We start from the raw sequence: 12,200 nt of genomic DNA, 5'->3' as shown, positions 1-12,200 counted from the left end.
CGGGGCTAAAATAACAATTGTTTCAAACAGATTTTATCGAAACTCCCTCCTTGGCAAGGTTAAACTAAATCAACCTGACATTAAGCCTTGTGCCTATGGTGGAGAGCCTATCAAATTGCATGGTTACTTTGAGGGCGTTATTGAGTATAAACAAAGATTAACCTCCGGGAACATTTATGTCTCTCAAAAAGGTGACAGTGGCAATAGCTGGTCACATCAAGGTGATTTAGGAGTCATCATAGATCCCAGTGGTCCTGTTCCTATTCGCTTGAAAGACAAAGACATAGTATGTCGTGTTGATGTGTTGGATGATCTGGATTTGGTGGTGCGGATGAGAAAAGAGTTGCCACAGGTTTTCAGGGAGGAATTGGGATGCTTGGTGGGCTAAGAACATGAAATACGGTTGGTCGCTCATGCTCAACCTGTACAATGTAAGGTGAGAAATGTGCCCATTGCTGTTCGTGATGAGATGGGTCTTCAGATTGAAAAACGTAAGGATGGTGGCATTATAGAAGAGGTGGAAGGCATAGAATGGCTTGTGGCTTTTGTCGCTGCCAGGAAGGCCAATGGTAGTCTACACCTGTCTGTGGACTTAAGACACCTCAACAAGTGTGTTATTATTGACAGATATCCCCTGCCCAACATAACAGAACTTGTTCTACTACTTGGGGGTGCTACAGTTTTTAGTACCATTGATCTGACTTCCGCATACCACCAGATCAAGTTGAAAGAGTCGGCAAAGGACTTGACAGCTTTTGTGACTCCCTTTGGCACCTTCAGGTTTGTCAGACTTCCCTGTGGTCTGGTTTCGGCTTCTTCTATTTTTTAAAGGGTAATAGAGAGCGTTTTAAAAGGCATTAGTGGTGTCTGTGTTTACCAGGATGACATCCTGGTTTTTGGTAAGGGTGAGGCTGACCATGAGGGGTGTTTGAGAGAGGTGTTGGGTAGGCTTACCAAAGCTAATCTCACCATTAAAGCAGAAAAATGCAAGTTTGGCACCAAGGTGCTTGATTATTTGGGTCACACCATTTCTGGTGATGGGGTTTTTCCCAAAAGTGATTTGGTTGATACTATTTCTAGAATAGTTTCACCGACTTCACATGAGGAATTGATTAAATTTCTAGGCATGGTGGAGTTTTATGGGAAATTTCTCAAAACTTTTGCTGAGTTAAGTGTCAATATGAGGTGCCGATTGAGGAAAGGTGTTGCTTTTACGTGGGATGGCGCGTGTGAGGAGGAATTAATCAATCTTAAAAAGTTTCTGAGTACTACACCCAAGCTCAAGAGTTTTGACCCCAAGAAGCAATCCTTTGTCACCACTGATGCCAGCTTCAAAGGTCTTGGTGCTGTTTTACAACAAAAAGGTGAGAATGGTGTCAATACCATCATGTTTATCTCCTGTGATTTGAAAGATGCTGAAACACGGTACTCTGTAATTTAGAGGGAGGCCTTGGCTGTGCATTGGGCCGTCAGGAAGCTAAAGAAGTTCTTGTGGGGTTCGAGATTTGTTATTTGATCTGATCATAAGCCCCTCATTGAGGTTTTTACAAAGAAGGGTTTGGATCAGGTTTCCAGTAGTCTTACCAAGTGGGTCATTGCCCTTCAATAGTACGACTTTCATCTGGAGTACCTTCTTGGTGTTAGGAATACTATTGCGGACACCCTCTCCAGGTTGGTTTCTGTTGAGGATGTTTCATCTGATGATAATGAGTGTTCTGTTGATAATGAAGAGGCTAGCTTTGTGTGCCTGGTTGATTGCAAAACCATTTCAGAGGATATGTGGCGAGATGCACTTTCCTCTGATTGTGTTCTCATAGAAGTGATGCGTCTTTTGGTGTGTGGTTGGAATGCCAAGAAAGTTGGTACCTCTGGATGTGAGTCATTTTGGAAGGTCAAGGATGAGCTGAGTGTCAATAAGGGTTTACTGTTTAGGGGGACAAACCTGATTCCTCCTGAGAAGCTGAGGGTGGAGCTAATGAACTTGCACATGTGTCTCACCTAGGGATGTCTAAGTGTAAGGAGAGGCTTTGTTCTTACTGGTGGCCTGGTATGGACAAGATGGTTGAAAGACTTGTCAGAGAATGTTCAGTGTGTGCACTCAGTGACAAGACAAAGCAAACTAGAGTTCAGCCCATGGGGATCAGGAGTTTACCTGATGGTCCCCGGTGTGAGATCCTGGGACTAATCCATGGTGAGGGTGTGCAAAGATTTGTCATTGTCATCATCGACATGTTCTACTGGTGGCCTGAAGTTTGCATTTCCAATTACATAGAGAGTAAAGATGTCATCAGATTTTTAAATGTTCTGTTTGGGCGTGAAGGATTCCCTTGCACTATTCTCACGGACAATGGTGTGCAGTTGGTCTCTAAGGAAATGAGTGTGTTCCTTTCTGATCGTTCTATCAATCACAAAAAGTGCTCACTCTATCATCCAGAGACCAATGGGATGGTGGAAAAGCTGAACAGGGTTCTCAAGGAAACCATTGCTGAGGCCAAGACAAATTCTCAAAACCGGAAAGAGGAATTGTTAAGGCAAAGTTGAAATGTACAGGTTTACTCCTGATTGCACCACAGGCAAAACCCATTTTCAACTTTTTAGGGGGAGATTACCCAACACATTTGTGGAACCCCCCTGGGTCAATGAATTCGAAGGGGAAGTTGGCAAAAGGTGTGATGATGAGGGTTGGTGCATGAGAGAAGAAAAAGAAATTATGCACAGGAAGGAATATTTTGATGACAAACATTCAGTGAAAAAACTCAATGTACAGGTAGGGGATTTGGTCGCTGTCAAGCGTCCAGGTTTGGGTGGTGTTATGAAATTTTCAAAACCCATTCTTGATGTGAAAACCCTTTAATAATGCTGTACGCACTCAAGATCACTGCATTTGGAACATGAACGGGATTGTTGTACTTAAAAGTGCTGGTGGTAATGTTGTGAACTCACCTGAGTCAAAGGATGGTGTTTTCTCAAGGAAGTCTGGTTGGATTGTTAAGAGACCTGGGCACTTGGTAGATTATGTTTACTTACTGGTGGGTGCTCTCTTCCAACTTTTGCTGTTTTTCTTCTTAGTCTTATCTCATTCATTCTTACTGTTTTGTTGTTTCTTTTGTTGTTTGTCAAAGGAGGGAGATGTGTGGTATTCCTTACAGTGGGTTTCTTGGCAATCACATCTAGGCCCTGTTCTGGCACCTTATGTGATTGCCACTATGATGTCATGTGTTGTGGGGTTACCATGGGAATGGAATGTGTTTACTTGAATGTATTGAGTCTGTTGGAAGCTGCCCTGTTGATGGATGGCTGGGATCTTCTTTGAATAAATAAACCTCCTCTTCATCACATCTCTGGCTCCTGTATTTCATTTGCTTGTGAGGAAGACGTCATTTAAATTAATACAAAATCCTTTCAGTGGGACCCCCTATACCCGATACTATCGGGTCCCTGGTGGTGAGGTGGCATTTTTGTGTATCTTCAGAAGTGTATACAAACTAGAGAATCTTGGTTTATTGATCAATAAGTATCTGTATTCGTCATCATTAAGCAAACCCTTGATGTTCCACCTCTTTATGTTCTTCATTAATGGTTTTAGTTATTTCAAACATCGAGTGGCTAGTCAGTTTTTTATAACAACATACATTATCCAATTGTCCCATGATCTCTGCCTCATAAGTATCTCTATCCATAACTACAATGTTGCCACCCTTGTCCGCTTCCCTTATGATGATTTTATCATTGGAACTAAGTTGTTTCAATGTGGCACGTTCATTGGGTGTAAGATTATTAATATGCGTGCCAACCTTTTGTGTTTCACATTTTCCTCACATTTATCCAATTCCCTACTGATAATCTTATAAAAGACCTCAATATTATTGCAACTGGTTAATTGAGAGGTCCATCTGGACTTTGCTTTCAAACCACTGTCCACGCCTAAATTGGTACAACGTTCTAAATCTTGTAGAACTTTATGCAGAGTGATAGGATCCTGTTCACTTTCCGTGATAGAAAGCAGCAAGGTGGTATCCCGAACATCCTGAATTGATAAGCCTCCCACAGTTATATCACTTGCATCTTGTTTATTGGTCACAGGATTAGTAGCAAAAAACTTTTTCAGTTTAAGATTCTGCATAAATTTAGATAAATTAATTTTGACATCTGTCATCACAGTAAGAAGTAGGACAAAAATTCATTCCTTTGCTCAACACAGACGGCATATCTTTAGAAAGTGTGATGTTGGATAGATTGATAACCTGTATTTCTCTCTCAAGACTTGTCACTATTGTTCTTGCTCCAAGAGCATGTATGCATTCCTTCTTTTACCCTTAGATTTTCCTCTTCCCCTGCTCCCTCTCTTTGTCTTCCATGAGATTCCGCTCTTTGTCTGGTGTTGGTTTCTTTGTTCCCCATACGCATCCTTTGAACCTCCCGTAAAAAAGTATTCCCGGGTGATCATGTTTGATGTTCCCTCTATTACTCCCTCATCACCATTGCTAGAGATATTACTTGATGATGCAGTACTAGGGCAAGTAAGTAAAGAGGATTTGCTCTCTCCACGTTGTAGGTCTTGTTTAACCAAATTGCCAAATCTTTTTGCGAAAGTAAAGACTCTACCATTTGAATAATCAATTTATTCTCGCTTAAGCTTACGAGCCTTTCTTTCCTTGATGTCATTCTCAAATTTACTATGAACCTCCTCTAAAATGTAATACTTTTTCTTAGTAACCTCTACCAAATTGAGATCTGTAATCTTTCTCCAAGATATCAACTTCTTGTACTGTCATTAATACTACTCTTTCGGAGTTTTCAATCAGTAAGTTCATAAGTCTCATGGAGTTGCCTATGAGCTCTTTCTCCCATAGTAGGAGTTCCAAGAGGTCTCCGCTCACAAATTTTCACAACCTATGACCTTCTTGAGGAACCCCAGATGGACCCCTCAATTAACCAGTGGTAATAATATTGAGGTCTTTCATAAAATTATCAGTAGGGAATTGGATAAATGTGAGGAAACCATGAAACACAAAAGGTTGGCACCGCATATAAATAATCTTACCCCCAATGAAAGTGCCGCATTGAACCAACTTGGTTCCAATGATAAAATCATCATAAGGGAAGCAGACAAGGGTGGCAACATTGTAGTTATGTATAGAGATACTTATGAGGCAGAGATCATGGGACAGTGTTGTTATAAAAAACTGACTAGCACTCAGATGTTTGGAATAACTAAAACCATAAATGAGGAATTTAAGAGGTGGAACATCAAGGGTTTGCTTAATGATGACGAATACAGATACTTACTGATTGATAAACCAAGATTTGCTTGTTTATATACACTTCCGAAGGTACACAAAAATGCCACCTCACCACCAGGGACCCAATAGTATCAGGTATAGGGGGTCGCAATGAAAGGATTTCGGAATTCGTAGATACATTCTTACAGCCTTATGAAACCAATTTACCTTCCAACATTAGAGACAACAAACATATTCTGAATATCCTTACGGATATTACATGGGATACATCTATGACTCTGGTCACACTAGCTGTAGTGTCATTGTACACGAATATAGCTCATCAACAAGGTTTGTCGGCACTTCGACATTGTCTATACAAAAGACCTGTTGAATTCCTGGAACACTCTGAAATGTTGATTGTTATGTCACAAAGAATCTTAGAACACAATGTATTTTTGTTCAAAGATAACTGGTACCAACAAATATGCAGAACTGCGATGGGTTCTAGATATGCGCTGTCCTTTGCCTGCCTCTTTATTGGGAGGTTCAAAGCGGCGCATATCTGTGGCCCATCGGGGGCAAAGTGGCAGGAATATATAGTGTACTGTGGCAGATACATAGATGACTGCTTACTCATTTGGGCAGGCAGTGATAAAGAGCTACAGAATTTCTTTGCACACATGAACAGCAACCTGTTCAACATGACATTCACGATGACACACAGTAACGAGAAAATTGTATTCTTTGATGTGGAACTATATGTGGATGATGGTAAAATAAATTGTAATATGTATAGGAAGGGCACATCCTGTAACTCTATCTTACACACAACTAGTGCTCATCCAAGAGCACAGATTAACGCCATTCCATATGGTGAATTTTTCAGAGCTCACAGAAATTGCAGTAATAACTCTGACTTTGCAAATTGTGCTACCGTTATGGAATTAAGATTCTTAGCAAGAGGATATAAGAAGAATGTCATACATAAAGCTAAGCAAAGAATACTTAACCTGACCAGAAGTGACACTTTAAAACCCAGAGCTAAAGAAAATACAGTAGTGGGTTTACACCATTGAGATTAGTTTCTAGTTCCCATCCATGGTCACATACGGTTTTTAACATACTTGGTATTTGACATCTGACCCCACAATACAGACACATCGCCAAACATCCTATTATTGCTTACCGCAAAAGTAAAACTATACGTAACATAGTGAGCCCAAGTTACCCCAGGGTGGGTGCACATGAACAAACATGGCTACACACACTTAATGAGGGCTCATACAGATGTGGAAATTACTGTTTTTTTTAAACTCACAATTCATGGAACACACTACTTTCAATATAATGGCTCAAGGATGTGTCATATCAATCAGCATATTGATTTACCACTAAGTTTGTGGTTTATGTTAGTCTGTGTAAATGTGCAAAAATCTATATAAGTAGCACTATTAGATGTCTCAAAGATTGCATTTTGGAGCATTTTAGGGCCCTTAAGAATTTGGATATCCCATTGTGACTCATGCCATTGAATGTACAGCACAAAGCAAACAGCAATCTTTTAAATTTCATGGCATTTAATTTATACCTATTGATATCAGATGTGGAAACCGAGAGCTTAGAGTTAGACAATGCGAAGCTCGCTAGATTTTGAAATTACGTTCTCTGGAACTAGGCATCAATATTGACAATGAGTTACAGTATTTTTTGGGATCATAGATGTTCAGATTGAAATAGAGATTGCATGTATTTATGGAACCTGGAATCTCTACTGAACTTTTGTGTTAAAATTGTAAATATGTGTATGCTTTCCAGATGATCTGAGAAGATTGTGTCTTCACCCCATAACTCATAAAATAAATTAGTAACTTGCTTTCTCTAATATGCTTTTTACTCCCATTTATTTTTACATCTCTCTTTTCATTATTCTTAGCATTTTTTATTTTTATTGTAATAATTTTCTTTACAATATTGATGGTGGGTTTGAATATAAACACTTTTATCTGTATACTATTTGCTTGTTATTATTGTTTGTGACACAGTGTAACGCACTTAATAACCGTTTTGGACAATTTAAAATATATCAATATAGAGCAAAATACATGTATACTGCCATATTTTTAATAATGATATGAACTGGTCAATTTTGTACCTTTCAACTATGATGGCTAAGATGACAGGACTCTGCACACAGAGACGTGTTTTATACACAGCAGTGAAATGCGGATGAGCTAGGATTGGTAACGCTGATAGTAGCGTGTCACACTTGGGCTAATAGCCAAGTTTTGGCATTTACCATCTAACTGATTTTTCCTGATTGTAAGTATGATTTAGGATGTCGTTTTTCTCATTAAATAGTTTTTTTTAAATTGAAGTACAAATATGTTTATTTTTGTGTACTCGGTTTAGTATTAGGATAATTTATTGGTTTACTTGTATTATCTATTATATACTTGATGACATGTTCCAAAATGGCTTCCATGTTGGACTGATGCTACACCATCCCTGCACACTGGTCCCTCTTTTATTTTCATGGAATGGTGACGTATAAATTGGAATTCAAAGATGGCGAGGATGTGAAATGCCATGAAAACATGCAGAGCACTCTCCGTAGGATTGCTAGCTACTTTGAGGTAATAGCATTTCACTGTGAATCACACTTGGCATTTTTATATTCTTTATTTCTCGTCTGCTTGTAAGACGTAGTTTGTATTTTATCGTCCCGATTGGGGTATTGCGTCATAGCAGTAACACAACTTTATGGGCACATTTTTGACAACGGGTTACACTTGTAACTGGTGTATAGGTTGGTGAACTAGTCCAGAAGTCCGGAAAATTGAAATAACAGTTTAACTTAGGTTTAACATGTTTGGAGACTTTACATTTACATTGGCTTGAACTTTATTGGTAATAGCTTTGTTGCTCATTTATTTGTAGTATGGTCGTGCGATGAATATATAAATGGCTTACTTTACACACTTTGCAGGATACGTTTGGAATACTGAGGATTTTGTATGAAGGTTTTTGACAGATGTTACTACTCCAGTATTCCCTTATATATTGCTACAGGCAGTAAGTTTACATAGCGTTGGTACACCTAGAGTGGGCATGAGGTGTTCGGGGACTTTCTCTTAAGCACGACTGTTATTTTGGTATATATTGGGTGTTTTCTTTATACACTCTTTGGGTGATTATATTCTTTTTCTTGTCCTGTCTACCAGGGACACGTTTTACTTTCATTAGTGTCCATCATGCCTTGTGGACTTATTAACTCAAGGTGGCTGACTATATATGTATATTACTTGGGGGAGCACTCTGTGACTAACTACCAAAAATTGATTGTACATGCTGTAATATAGCTGATTTATTTGTTTGTTCTTGCCCTGAGGAAGTCTGTGGTTATATCCATAAAGATGAAACACGTATTGGCTTAATCTGTGGCTATTTTTTGTTGATGAAGAGTGGAGTGCTGATTAATATACAAACAAGATATGGAAGAAAGTGCAAAGAAGCACAACTTCGAATAGACTACTGTGTGGACTTATATGTGCTTGATTACATGACTGTTGCTCAGGATATTGACCTTTTGACTATTCAGAAATGAACTAAAATCACAGCTTTTTTGGCTTTTTTACTGAAATCTTGCAAAAGATGTATTGTGGAACTATGACAATGACAGCTTCCGTTCCATATACTCGCTGCAAATTGGGGACACCCAAAGAGGTTTAGCCACTGGTTCAATCTGAACTGGTTAAACTAACCGCTCCGCTGCAAGGACCAGAAGTTATTGGAAGATAGCTGTTTCTTTACAACAACCATGCACAGCCCAATGTTGTGTTCTAGGGAGTGGACCAAACAAATGCTGCGACTGCCAACCTATTTTTCTATCTGTACGCAAAGGTGGTAAGAACCTGAATGCATGGCAGTGTCTGTTCTTACACTCTCTGCCACACCCATGCTTATGCATTTTGAAACCCTCCACACTACCTCTATCCTACCTCCAACCCTCATGCTCTGTCTTTACCCAACCTTTCCCACAAAGCACGGACTACAACCAAAACCCTTTCAACCATACACCAAATGGGTGTCCATGTTCCTGATGACAATTGGTGTGCTTCATGACCTTGGCAGAGCCAGGAGGCGCTATGTAAATGATTCGCACAGTGTAGCTACTTATTAAACAATCCAGAAAGTGCTGTATATCCCTTGCAAATTCTATGGAAAGCGCTATATAAATTCCGAAATTTTACAATCCGTGCTTAATTTAAGACGGTGGTTTTCGGTGCTGGCATGGAATTAACAATATTGGCACTTGTGACAGTCTGCCACAAGGTGGCGCTGTCTGGCTAATTTAGAGACTACCACAACAACAGGTAATTATTAATTCAAATAGATAAAAAATGCTTATTACCTGCCGCCCAAGTCATTCTTACAGCTTTGGAGGCCTGAAATAGTCCGAATTGTCACACTTGTAGCAGTGTGATTGTTAATAGTTGTGTTATTATTATCATTGACAGCATGGCAGGGGCAATGTGTGGTGCAAGCTGCAACGGCCCCCTAACGGGAGCCCTGGCACTTATTTTTTTTAAAAAAATAATTAAAAATTAAGCACTGAAATAGAATAATGCCTATTTAGGTCACTTTGTTAGAAAATGCGCTTTCTCTCTGTTCTACATTAGGGAGGGCGGAAGCAGCTTCAAAATTCGGTCGCGGATCATGTTGAATCTTGTAAACTTGAGAAAAGATAAGGGGGTATACAAATCGTGTGCACCTATTTAGTGTATTCTTGGGGACAACACAGGCCCAATCCACCCCCAGAGACATAACCCACATGCAAAGTGATGAAAGAGGATGTTGGGGACTTGCCAGAAAAGTACTACCCAAATGTTAGCACTTAATGAGACCAAAGTGATCTGAAGTACAATTCCTATATAAAAAAAATCAATTAGCCAGTAAATCTATTTTATTTTGTTCAACACCATCTAAAGGTCTCTCCTCCTGCCCCCTCCCAAGCACATATCTTGTGTTGCCAAATGTCCCAAAACCCATTATATCCTACAGAATAACAAACTTCTGCTCAAATATAATTGCAAGCTGTGAATTTTCAAAACTGCGAAAACAAACAATTTGTGAAAGGTACCAATTCGGAACTGTGCCCATTAATATGCAATAAGAGGTTAGGAATGTAGACACTGGCCTTCTAAACAACCAGCAGAAGAGGGTTTATTAAACCGGTGCTAGCTCTGACTTCGAGACGTCGAGCTGGCATGAGTGCGTGGGCTTTTGTGCCTGGCAGGGTGTTTTACAAGCTAAACTCCAGAAGATGACAATTCCACCAGAAGGTGCCTCAGATGGTTTTGCTAATAATTCTGATCAGCTGAAATGAAGAAAAACATCATTCCCATTTAGTTGCTTTCAAAATCTGTCAAGTAAAAAAAATAACAAGGCTGAATGTGTCTCTCAGCCTGCTTCTTCCCTCCCAACAAAGGCCACCCTTGCAAAAAAGTTATTTTGTGTAAACATGAAAAAATATAAATTTGCTTCAAAACAATTTCCTGTTTTTTTTCCCAATTGATAATGTAGAAGGGTTTGCATTCTACCCTGCAGGCTGGTTGCGGGTCTCACTATGCACAATGTTCACCAATGCATTGGTTTTTGTTGTAAAGGCCATTAAACCAGCTTTAATGCACTGGATGCAATTTAGATATGGAACTTGGCTACGACATCACTTCAATTGGCTATTACGATTTAAGAGCCAACTAAAATAGCTAATTGCAAAAAGAGCTTGAGAGATAATGCTAAGCAGAATTGGTAATAGCCCACGACAGCCTGCCTAATCCCCAAAGGAGGAAAGAACTCTTTAACTGAGAAGTCAACCAGACAATGTTTAGAAAACCTAATTGTGTTACTGGTGTGATGGCATCCCAAATCTGGCAACACTTTGTAGCCTGTTAGAATTCAAGCCCAGGCTACAGATATTTGCTTTTCTGCATATTAATGGTAGTAGGGTGTCATGTTATGTGCCGTGCATTAAAAGTTATCCGTGGTAAACAGTGATGTCTCACCAAAACGTTTGAGAGCAATAAATGATTCACATCTAACACAACGTGTGTGCATGTTTTATTTTGTTTTACCTACACACAAAAAAGGGTTAGAGTGGAGCTAAAATTAAGGAAAACACAATGAAATAAAAAAAGGTTGATTTAGAGACTGTATATTGTAGATGTATAAAAACGGTATATATGCATAAACGAGATGGAAAAAATGTTTAGCAAGTTGAATTAGTTGGTTTTAGAAGCGGCAATGATAAGGGTGCCACGTTTTAAACAAAAATAGTAAACTAGTAGCAAGGGAAACCATGCTAAGAAATATGGGAGAATATCTGGATTAAGGCACGCGCGAAGAAGGCCTTCCAGGGAACCCCTGTTTAAAAAACTAATTTAAAAGTATTATTTTTATTTAAGAGCGGTTTTACATAGCACGTACCATACCACAGTTTTCCTATAATACATGTTCAAAAATATCAATTGTGGGAGAAACAAATTGATGGACGACCCCTGTAAAGAAATAATTTTTATCCCCATTATGTGTATGAGTTTTCTTTTTTTTCTCGTATATATTTTCACACATAACCACACTACAGAAATACATTCTGAGTGATTCCATCATCCCGCGCGTTCCCCGAGGATAGCCCTTACGTAGCCCCACCTTTAAACCCCCTCCTCTCTTGATCACAGTGCTACACTCACACTCACAGGCTTCCCTCAGCCATGGAGGCCATGCCTCCGCTGTCCATGGTGCTGTCTTTCCACAGGGCCCCCAGGCCCCGGGTGTGTGTGTGCGCTCGCGCCAAATAGACACAAATGCAAAGCGTTCCACTAAATAATGTGGAAGAGCGGCTGGCTGTTCTTCCGCGCGTCATTATCGATATCCCCATTACACCATCAGCTGAAGTGCAGGTTGGCTCCCCCGTGA

This window comes from Triturus cristatus, chromosome 9 (assembly GCF_964204655.1).
Source record: "Triturus cristatus chromosome 9, aTriCri1.1, whole genome shotgun sequence".
Classification (NCBI taxonomy): domain Eukaryota; kingdom Metazoa; phylum Chordata; class Amphibia; order Caudata; family Salamandridae; genus Triturus; species Triturus cristatus.
This window is presented reverse-complemented; position numbering follows the sequence as displayed.